The sequence below is a fragment of the Sorghum bicolor genome, chromosome 8 (genome assembly GCF_000003195.3).
Source record: "Sorghum bicolor cultivar BTx623 chromosome 8, Sorghum_bicolor_NCBIv3, whole genome shotgun sequence".
NCBI classification, from domain to species: Eukaryota; Viridiplantae; Streptophyta; class Magnoliopsida; order Poales; family Poaceae; genus Sorghum; species Sorghum bicolor.
The window spans coordinates 16,165,264-16,176,578 of NC_012877.2; the positions used below are offsets into that span (position 1 = coordinate 16,165,264).

Below are 11,315 nucleotides of genomic sequence, written 5' to 3' on the forward strand. Positions count from 1 at the left end.
CTCATCTTATTGCACAACATGTCTAACACACATAGTTGATTAATTCAAGCAAGCTTGGCTATAACAAATACAATCGCAACTAGCACTAAAAAAACCAAAACTAAAATGCACTTAAGCAACATAATTAGTTCGCGTCCGATCCCAACTATAATCGATAGATCATTCGCTTGATCAATATTATTGAACTCCTTTCGCCAGCTCACTGCCTCATCACCTTCAGCCTCAACCACCTGTGCAAAAGATTTCTTGATGTGTTCAATGTATTCTTCCTCCCAGTACCAACCTGTACATCCACCGGTACTGTCCCATTGAAATTAAAAGAGAGAATCAATCATTTAAAAAAATAAGCACATATATAAGCAAATGTCTGGAAATAACTCACATTACGATCCGAACACTTGTAGAATATACGACCCTTGTTTACTCCCTCTTTCGACACTTTATACTCCATCACAATTTTCTGCCCACACTTGCCACAAGTAATGAGAGGGAGTTCTGGCCGGTATCGCTTTTGAACCCGTTGACAGACCGAAGACCCGGTCACGGTTGCCATCTACTATCCATACTCAATTTTTAAACAATTATAAATTCCACATTTACTAGTAAACATGTATGATTAAAGAAGAACCTAATAATATCCTTTATTTGTCTAGTTACTTCAACAAATCTTCTAAATTATACAATGGACATCATGTAGTAATAAAAATAAATCAAGTGATATTAAAAAAACCAATTAATTTGAACTATCGTACTTTCTAAGATCATAAAAAGATACTATAATTCATTCTTGCAAACTACATTAATACTAGGTCAACCATGAAATATGATATATATATATATAGATACTAATTCATGTGAATGATTCAAAATAAGAAAGTGGATTTGAGCTAAAAATAATGGGAACATCATAAGCCAAAAACAACATGAAAAAGACAAGAAAGGCTGAAGTTAGTCACTGTTGGGCATTCTTAACGTCATTACCAAAAGTAGACTTAGTTTTCTAATTCTGATAACGGCGCCAAGAATGCCGAACCTATCCCTCATGCCAGTTAAGCCAAGTTGTCATCCCCAGCATGACATGAGAGACGCGGTATTGAAATATACAATTGCTCTTCTGAATGAATAATAAATGAGATCTGCAAGCACACAGATTAATACCGATGTAGCATTTTAACCGGGAAGTATTCCAGGTATTGTTATTTATATTTTTACCACTGGGAAGGGATTGCTAATCATCAATGTTGATTATGGAATGAAATATGGAATTGAGTATCTATCATTGCATTTGTAATAGAGAGCATTTATCTATCTCTTTCATACAGGGATAAATATCACATAAAATATTGATAAAGTATGAATGGCGACAAAGATAATTAATCTCATCAGCATAACTAGCCACATATAATAATGATAAGCACCTCAACAGATATTCTAGCAAGTCATTAACATGGAATTAGGATGAACTATAAGAATATTTCCTAAGTTATACTTAACTATAAAGTCTAGCATATCATAGTTAGTGCAATTATACTTGGCAATCATTGCGAGACAGGACTACGCCCATGCATAGTGATATTATCAAGGAAGATGAAAAACATAGCAATCACCCCCTGTAATAATGTTGCTCTGCCTGCTCTATACACGGGAGGGGGACTATATAAGAATCAATAGAGCTGTCACCACCAAGAACTACCCCGCGATCTGGCATATAGGGTACAATCACAGATAAATACGGTATAGGCACCACGCCTACACAATACTTATCATTTACCCACTGTACACATGGATAAACGCTATACGATCCTAAACATGTATATAATTCCAATCTAACTAAGCCAAGCATATAACTATGATCAACTAAGAACGATATAATTGCAAATATAAACAAGTAGAGCAAAGTCATAATCAATATATTAAAGAAGAACAAAGTCATATTCATAATATTGAAGAACAATGATGAACAAATGAAGAACAGTAGAGGAATTACCAAGAATCCTCTTGACAGATCCGGAAACCAATCGAAGATTGAATCCTTCTAGTTCTAATCCTATGTAGCTATGCTAAACTAGAGATCTGGTTGATGTGGTGGCTCTAGGGCTTGATCAGAGACTTCTTCTCCCGAGATGGATGAATAAATTAGGGTTTTTCCCCTCCTCTCCTCCAGGGGCCAGGGGGCCTGCTTATATAGTCCCTCCAAACGAATATGGACCGTCGGATCAAACCAACCTTAATCGCACGGTTTTCCTTAATCCCTTAGGTCGGTGGAGCATGATCCGCGAGGCGGAGCCTGATTGGCTCTTAGGCCAGGGCGGGCGCCCAAGGGGGAGGGCGGGCGCCTTGTCCCCGGGCCCGCTCGGCCTCCCGCTCGTTCCCATGGCTTCTGGACTCTTCTAGATGTTGGATAATTGCGGTGCATGTTAATATCTCTATGTAAACCCGACGTGTGGGCCTTTCTTCCATAATTCCTGATAACCCCTTGCAGAAATAGATAAACACCAAAACTCATGGAATTCTGTCAGATAAAACCTTAAATTTGGGTGTCGGTTGCATTTGGATCCTTTTCTTTGTTTATTTGTTGCTTATATTTGATACTTAAGGACCGTCAACAGTCACCTCCAAGCACGAAGAGACGATGACGGAGTCGAAGAAGATCAACGATGGGCGTCGGAGATGAAGAACAAATTTAGAACAAGCAAGAAGAAGCTCCAAGAACAACAATGGTGCTCTCGGTTTCAACTGGGCAGAGGGGAGGAGGTAGCCGGCCTATAAACCGGACGTTTAGCACCGGTTGAGAACACAAACCGGTGCTAAAGGGGACCCTTTAGCACCGGTTTGTGTTACAAACCGATGCTAAAGGCTTTGCCTCAGCCCATGGCACTGACCGGTGCTAAAGGGGACCCTTTAGCACCGGTTGGTAAGACGAACCGGTGCTAAAGGGTTCCTGCCACGACAGCACCTGTAAGTAGCCGTTGGGCAGGACCCTTTAGCACCGGTTCGTGTTACGAACCGGTGTTAAAGGGGCCTTTAACCTCGAGCCGCAAAAAGGCCGAGGTTTTTGACGATTTTGGGCACCGACCAATGCCTCATTCTGTAGTAGTGCATGATTTATTTTGGGTGACGTGGCCTTTTTTATAATGGAGTCTGGCTTAGTTTGTTCCTGCCATGGCCAGGCTCGGTCGGCCAGTAACAGGCCTGCTTCGGTTAATAATTAATGGAGCCGATAGTTTAGTTTAACTGCCTCGGTTATGCCTCGGTTATCCATTGATTAACCGAGGCCTTTCGTTGGAGGCAGTTAGCTCTGCCCGCCTCCATTAACCAAAAGCGACCGTCTTCATTAAAGTTTCTATACTAGTGGGGTTTGCTTACTCTATTGGAAGTCTGTTTTTTGCCATAAAATACTGTGCACGAGGCATTTTGGGTATGGGTCGCGTTATGCCTACCCTGTTGAAAGACAGTCTTAGGAGACTTGACAAATGCTACCAATGGAGGCAATTTGTTATACACTTTCAGATATGCAGTGTTCTGCATTCAGTATAAATTCATCCAACTAACGCTTCCCGCTGCCTATTTTGAACCAGGTAGGAATGGTGCATCCTGTAATTAGGTGCATGCATGCATGGACGTTAATTGCTGTTCAGGTGACGACGGCGGGGTGACAGCCACACCTGGGCTGCCGCAGTCACCGGCCAAATGCGGCTTAATTTTGCACGGCCTGGACCACGCATGCGCTTAGCGACGGAGCTAATCAATTGCTCCTCAGTCCATCAGACGAGTCCTCACGTAGTGCTTCCCATGCAGACAGAGACGAGGTACGTCCTCAACCACTCCAGGCATGCCGTATGCATGTATATATACGTACGTCCAGGGCTCCGGCCAAGGCAGGCAGGTCACCGGTAGCCATCGCGCGTTCAGCTGCATCTCGTCACATGCTGCACTTGCTACACTATACTAGAGTCCATGTCGCCAAGACACGACGACACAGTCGCTGGGACAAAAGAAGCTAACGGTGTACCGAACCATTTAAATCCCAGTGTCGTACATGCATGCTCTCCGACGATGCTCCCAGTACTTTAGCTAGGTGTGCCTGCTAATGGGTTAAAACCCACCGGCCGCCTATCCAAATCCAAGCCATAACAAATTAACTCTCGCTTTGTTTAGTTCACCCAAAAACCAAAAACTTTTCAAGATTCTCCGCCACATCGAATTTTGTGGCACATACATAGAGCATTAAATATAGTCAAAAATAAAAACTAATTACATAGTTTATCTATAAATCGCGAGATGAATCTTTTGAGTCTAGTTAGTCCATATTTAGACAATATTTACCACAAACAAACGAAAATGCTACAGCAGCCGAAAACTTTTCATTTCGACAACTAATAAACAAGGCCTCTCTTATTCAACCCATCCCATTTGTAGTTTCAACCCAACTTATTCCAACTCACACATTTATTTAACCTAACAAACCGGAGGTCCTCCTCGCGCAGCCAACCGGGCCACGTCGCCCCAAATTCTCCGATTCGTCCACGCCAGCGCCATCTCATCCCTACAGATTCCTATTGGTCCACATCGGCAAGGCCATCTCCAAATATAAGCAGCCCCTTCGTGTCCTCAAAAAAAAGGGAAGAAAAACGGAGACGGGAAACTTCTCGTTCTCTCCGACTCCGACACCGCCACCAGGCCGACCGCGACGGCGAATGGCGTGCCATGGCCGCCGTCGTCCTCCGCCACCGCCGCCTCCTCCTCCTCCTCCTCCTCCTCCTCCTCCTCCTCCTCCTCCTCCTCCTTTGTCCCCTTCCCTCCGGCGGCGGCGGCGTGGGCACCAGGCGACGGCGCAGCTTGCAGGCGGTGCGGCAACGCAGGTGAGGCCCGACGACCTCCTCCCTCTCCTCCATCCTTCGTGCGGCCTCCTCGGTGCCTCCTCTTGCCTCGACCCCTTCACGCTTCCTGTGGCCGAAACCCTAGCTGCCCGAACCCTAGGCTTGGCGTGCTGGGGCAGCAGGAGGGCCAAGCTCGGCGGCGGGCGGCGCGATGGTGCTCCTCTCTCTGTTTCCTCTCTCTCCTTCTCCCCTTCTCTACCCTCCACAGGCCTCCTCGATGCCGCCGCCGTCGGGGACCGTGAGCTCCTCAGCTCAGCGAAACCCTAAGTACTATGCCGGGCCTCGATCTATTTTCCTATTTGCCCGATGTCAAGTGCCAGCAGGCTGCAGGCTGCACGCGTCGTGCTGCAAGCAGTGGCCATGGACTGCCATGTCAAGTTCACCTAATGCCTTTGGTATATTTGGTATAATATTTGGTATATTAATATGTTTCATGCACATAGTTGTTTTTTTAGGTTCCATCCAAAACTAACAGTGATACAATCTTTTTCCTTTCTCTACTACATCTTCTAGGATCACGCAGGATAATAAAAGTTATTTAGAGCTATTTTTTAATACGACACAATCTACCATGTTGCCGCCATGTGTTATGCTCTTGATGCTAAATAAACAGGTGTCTACATGTAAGTTTGATTTTGTTCTTCAGATTTTTTATGAATCATGTTACATTATATGCACATGCAGTACTTCACACACTTTTGAATTATTACCTAAATAAAAGCTGCATGTATAGTATTTTCATGACAAAAACAACATCTTCCTATCTATTATTCTTTAGTAGTGTTAATTTATTCTCAGCTGCTCCTGCATACATCTAGTGTTATAGTATTTCAGTTTTTACAGCTTCTAAAAATATGTGCTTCCATGTTGTTGTCTTTTGTTAGATTGGGACACATCTACCAAGACTCAGTATCAATCTGGCTGCTCGACTTATGGATATAGGCTGCTCCGATGGTAAGATATTGACTCCATGTAGTTTCAAAGCCATGTATACAAATCCAATATTAATCTCTTTTGGCATTAGTATTTCAGTTTTTACAGCTTCTAAAAATATGTGCTTCCATGTTGTTGTCTTTTGTTAGATTGGGACACATCTAGCAAGCCTCGGTATCAATCTGGCTGCTCGACTTATGGATATAGGCTGCTCCGATGGTAAGATATTGACTCCATGTAGTTTCAAAGCCATGTATACAAATCCAATATTAATCTCTTTTGGCATTAACGAAGGAGCTCGTGTATTCACTATATTTCATATCCTATTGGGTTTGCACTGTTACACAGCTAGATTCTAATGATTTCATTTCTTACCGTTGGTTTTCATAGCATGTGTCTGAACCTTTTTAGTTTTGAATGTCATCGGTTTACAGGTTTTAGTCGGTATGGATTATTCTTTTGCCTATCCAGTTTCCTTTCTTTGTGCTTTTTTGTTTGCCCAAACATTTTACTCTTTATATTTATATTACTGCAGCCAAAGCATGTGAATTATTGGGTTGATGTGGGCTATGTGAGTGCGTGCATTTCCATCTCCGCATGTTTGGTCCATGAAGTATTTGCTGATTTCTTGTTGCCTATTGACATGCCATGTTTATATAGTATAATTGTGCTTGCTGTATTGTTAGTACTAATGGTTATAGTTACAAATATTTATTTTAGTCTAAACATGGATGCACCATATATTAGCCATTTCTTCTACAGAATGAAATTGCAGCATATCATCTATGGATTTCTTCTTTATTTTTAGAGGTTTTATGTTTAAATCTTCTGTTCTCTCTGCTCCTACAGCTATGTTTTTCTCTTCAAACACCGACCAATTATTTTTGGGAGTCCCCAGCACACCTTTTTCTTATTTATTCAGCCACCAAAATCATATGCCAGTTTTCCCTATCTTATTCCCAAGGCTCTTTAGACAACAAAAAGACGCATGACTTCTTCAATCTTAACAATATTTGGTTCTTTTACCAAAATTAGGATTATACCAGGTTGAGTAATGCATTTTCCTATTGCATTGTACCTACCAGCACAGCTCATGCGCTGATCATTTAGCATTTCCTATTAAAGATATTGTTGTTAGGCAATTGTTATGCTTTACCAGCAAATCATTTGATTATTACCTCTTAGCAATTGAGCTGTTTATGCAAGGGCTATTTGTCAAATTGTGTACTCCTTTCTACCAGGGTGTAACTACTGGTGCCAGTGGCATTGAGTCTCTATAGTGTGGCTTTGTGTGATTGATTCCAAAATTTTATGCCTCAAAAATGATATCTTTTTGTTTCGTTTTTTTGCTGTTGCCAAAGATTCTGTCACATTTAAATTTTGAGCAGGCCATACAAGAGCCTTTGTTCTATGAGACTGTAAGATGTAGTGCAGCGTAAATTGTTTCGTGGAAATGCCTATTAAGGTTAAGCACGCACTATATTTTTGGTGTGGGACATCATCTGCACAACAAAAATGCAATCCTAAAAAAATTGTACGTAGTCTATATTTTCAAATTTTCTTTTACAGTTTTGATTAGAAAACTATGAGTTTGTATCGTTGATTTTTTAAATAAGTTCTTCACCCTTACGTACCTTGTTTTGGATTTCAGAACCTGCTCATGCAGCTAGACATTTATGGGCTACTTATGGCGTCCCAGCGTGTATCTGCTCATGGTCTAATGTTTTCTTCTAGATTAATTCCCCCTCCTAACACACGCCACTGTTTGTTACCTGAAACACATGCCTACTATAATCCTATGATGAAAACTCAGTATCTATTGCTCAAGGATACAATCTGATGTTCATTTTCCTGTGAGGTACACGTACAGGGCATGGCTTGTTCCCTATATGATGAAGTTTTTAAAGAGTTATCTAGCTATCAGCATGCCCTGAAGCTCTAGGTTCATGAACAAATCAAGGATATAATCTCATGTCCATTTGCCTGTGAGGTACTGGGCATAGTCTCTTACCTATATTATGCAGTTTTTAAGAGTCATCTAGGTAACAACATGCCCTGAAGCTCTAGGTTCATGAACAAATGATGATTAATACATTTCTGAAGCCTTTAAGAATCTTTGTCGACTTTTTATATGGTCTAAGCCTATTTTCTGATAATCTCCTATCCTACCGAGTTGCCAATTCATCTCGTGCATTCCACATTCGTTAATTATATTTTTTACTTTTATGCCTCTTATCATGATATCTGACACAATTTGAACGACTCTTAGGGGCTATCTTTCATGTTTCCTAACTAAAGTCAGCTAACTGTGTGTCATGAATTATTGTTGTCGTTGCTCACAACATGTTGATCCCAGTTGCAAAGTTATTTTCATGTTTTGGGGTTCTATAGTGTGGCAACAAATGCTACTTACATTCTCTCTCAAATATTTTCATGTTTATTTTGTGGGCTGATGGACAAAGGAGAAGGATTTAGCTAATTGATTTATTTTTTTTGGGTGACTCCTCCGCTTGCTTTGTCTATATTTTTAGACTTTTCTATGAATCAGATTGGAGACCAACTGGATGCTTTATTTTATCATTTACTTGATTGTAGCTTCTCTTATCTCATGAAGGCAGGTGAAGCATATTTAATCCTTCATTTTTCTATGCCTACCAGTTGTCTTACCCAATCTAATATTTGATGCAGTCCTACCCCATTAAAGGTATGCTGGAGTCGTTCATTTTACCAACCATTGATATAGTGGATGGAAAAGTGTGAAACACAATATTGTGTTTACAAATTGCTTTTATATTATGCATTCACCTTTGTTATCAGTACTCTTCTTACTCATGTGCTTACCAGCACGTGCCTTTCATCCTTGTCATCATTATCTTGTGTAAAAAAGGATTTATGTTCACACTATATGTTTTGGTTAGTACAATTTGACTGGTCACTATACTTAGTACCAGGTATAGAACTGAACAATGTCTAACTCTGATGTCCTATGCACAAAGATAGTGCCATTGTGGTCATGTACAGATCTCAAGCAGACCATAACGGGTCAACTCACCGACAAGATGATGATGTCTTCTCTGAGCCTCATCAAGGTCAGCGACCATATAATTTGCAAAAATAAGGTCAGTGACCACAGTAGTAATTCCTTTGTGTTCCTAATATTTGTTGTTAGTCTTCCTATAGCGTACTCCTTAATATGTACGTTAGACCCGCTTTTAGGAAATTCACACAAAGATGACAAACATGATGGCTATGAATTCGACAGTGCATTGATCCTGCTTCAACCCATACCATTTATTTGTATGTTATGTCATTTTCGGTTAACCATACTATGAATTTGAGTGCTGCCATTCGTTTTGTCTGCAATCAGCTATGTCTTACGACATGTCTAGAAATATTTATGTTATTTATGATTGAATCTATAGAATATATTTCTTTATCATGCTATTTAAGTCAACCTTGTCATCAATTTGAAAGCACAATTTACATACTGTTAAATTTTGGTGCAAATTAATTTCCGATTCAAGTTGTTAATGTGAGCTAGCAGTTTCCAAGTTATAAAACTTCTAATTCTGTATCTAACTAGCGCCCATGTTACATAGTCTTATCACTGTTGAAGACTCTGATGATCTCACTGACAATGATGAAACTCTCCCATCTCACTTAACATTAGATTAGAGGTCCAAAAGATAAGTATAATCAATCTGTCTTCCAAGCTTTAGACCTCATAAGGCCTCTATGTGTACTGTAACCGTATTTGCAACTTATGATGGTACAGCCGCAACAATAACCAGGCATAAAACTGACAGATCGAACAACTGGGCAAAAGTTAGTGCCTGAAAGTTTACTTCAGCAGAAGGCACAAAATAGGTAGCAAATATTTTTTTACACTCATGTAGCCTCTATTCTCTTTCAGAAAAAATCTAAAGGAAACAAAGATACATACATGTCTATACGTACACCATACCCATCATAGACAGGATTCTGAATTATTCAAACCTCGGCTTGTATTTATTTTTTTTTAACCTCTGCTTCTATTTATGTTGTACATAAAACCTACCTATAATACATGATCATATAGCTTCTGATCCATGTATGCAGGATATGAACATTAATCTACATGAATCAGTGCCCCCAATTTCAAATTTTAAGGATAATGGACTCACATTCTTATATTGTGGCTATGTGCATATATTTACTAAAGCCTACAGATATAAAAAATAAAAATATATGGAAAGCACCAAAGTTATAGACTTCCTATTCTTTCATTAGGTTAGATATTTTCTACATGTGTTGCACAGATCTGCTGTAAGAAGCTATTAATAATAGTACATGTATTTTTACATTCTGATAGGTTATATGTATTTTCAAAACCAAGGTTGGACACCAATTTGATTTTAAGAACATTATAGCCTCAAATCAGTATAGTCCAGTTCCTCCATACCTATAATCTATTATACAATCTGCTAAACATGCTCTTTTTTGAACATCTGCAGTGTCCTTTTGCACTACGAAACATCGTGCTCCTGAGCTTCTAAGCAATAAATATTCAAAGACAGAAGCTTTTCTAGACTACATTTGGTAGAACTTTAGATCACTAAGTTATGAGGCTACAAACTATCATGGATGATTGTAATTACCAGTGTTGCCCCGCACATCTGCTACCTATGCCTTACAAAACCAAACACAGTCTATCTTATTCAGCAATTACTTACACTTGCCGAAAATATTAATGGCCTACAATTCATTCTTATTTGTGGCCTACATGAATTGGCCAATTTTGTGTTAGCGCACAAGACCTTATCATTCTAAATATAGTTAACATCTTTCACTGTATTTCTACAACTGTTTTGCCTCGGTATTTCTATAGCTGTTTCACCTCGGCGCGCAAGGGCGCGCCATTCCTACTAGTACTAACTAAACCCGTGGGCCGTGGGTTGTTATAAAAGCCATGGATTTACATGAAAAATATGAAATGTATATATGTAAGGGGTTGCATAAGGAAATATTAATCCTGGATTTAAATATCACGTTTACATTATAAAATTGTATCAAAATTGACTAGAATTTGTTATAGATGATTTAATATAACAAGCAACTACTTCATGCTAATTTAATGTGGACCCTACATTAAAGCTAGACACTAGAAAGAAGGCAAATTTGTCAGAAGACATTGTTAAAATGTGGCTTTTACCGCAAACCACTAAAAAATTGGTGGCGGCTGCACAACGGCAGCGGTGCCTGCTGGCTGCGGTGGCGCGCCAAGCAGCGGGGTCACGTGCCACTCAATCCTTGAAGCGAGCGGAGCAGCAGCGGCGCCCAGATGCCGCCAGCGCCAGGGAAGGCTACACAGAGAATGGCTAGCTCCGGCCTCCGCCGAGGAGCAGCAGCAGAGGCGCCCAGAGCGGACTCTGCAGAGGATGCGCCGCGCCGAGCCGCTACCTGCTCGCGATCTTTTTCTCTGAGCGAGATGAGCGAACGAATTGTTCGGCAAGAGAATAAGAC

At 40.5% G+C, this 11,315-nt stretch overlaps 1 long non-coding RNA gene across 5 annotated transcripts; it reads left to right on the plus strand.

The window, feature by feature from the left end:
* LOC8086133 lies at window positions 4,633-10,528 on the plus strand. 5 transcript variants are annotated; one of them, XR_002446705.1, is made up of 6 exons: window positions 4,633-5,284; window positions 5,394-5,503; window positions 5,765-5,834; window positions 5,963-8,932; window positions 9,589-9,680; window positions 10,307-10,528. It is a non-coding gene; the product is annotated as an uncharacterized LOC8086133 (long non-coding RNA). The 5 variants fall into 5 exon arrangements; XR_002446701.1 differs by having other exon boundaries at window positions 5,963-9,680; XR_002446703.1 differs by lacking the exon at window positions 9,589-9,680.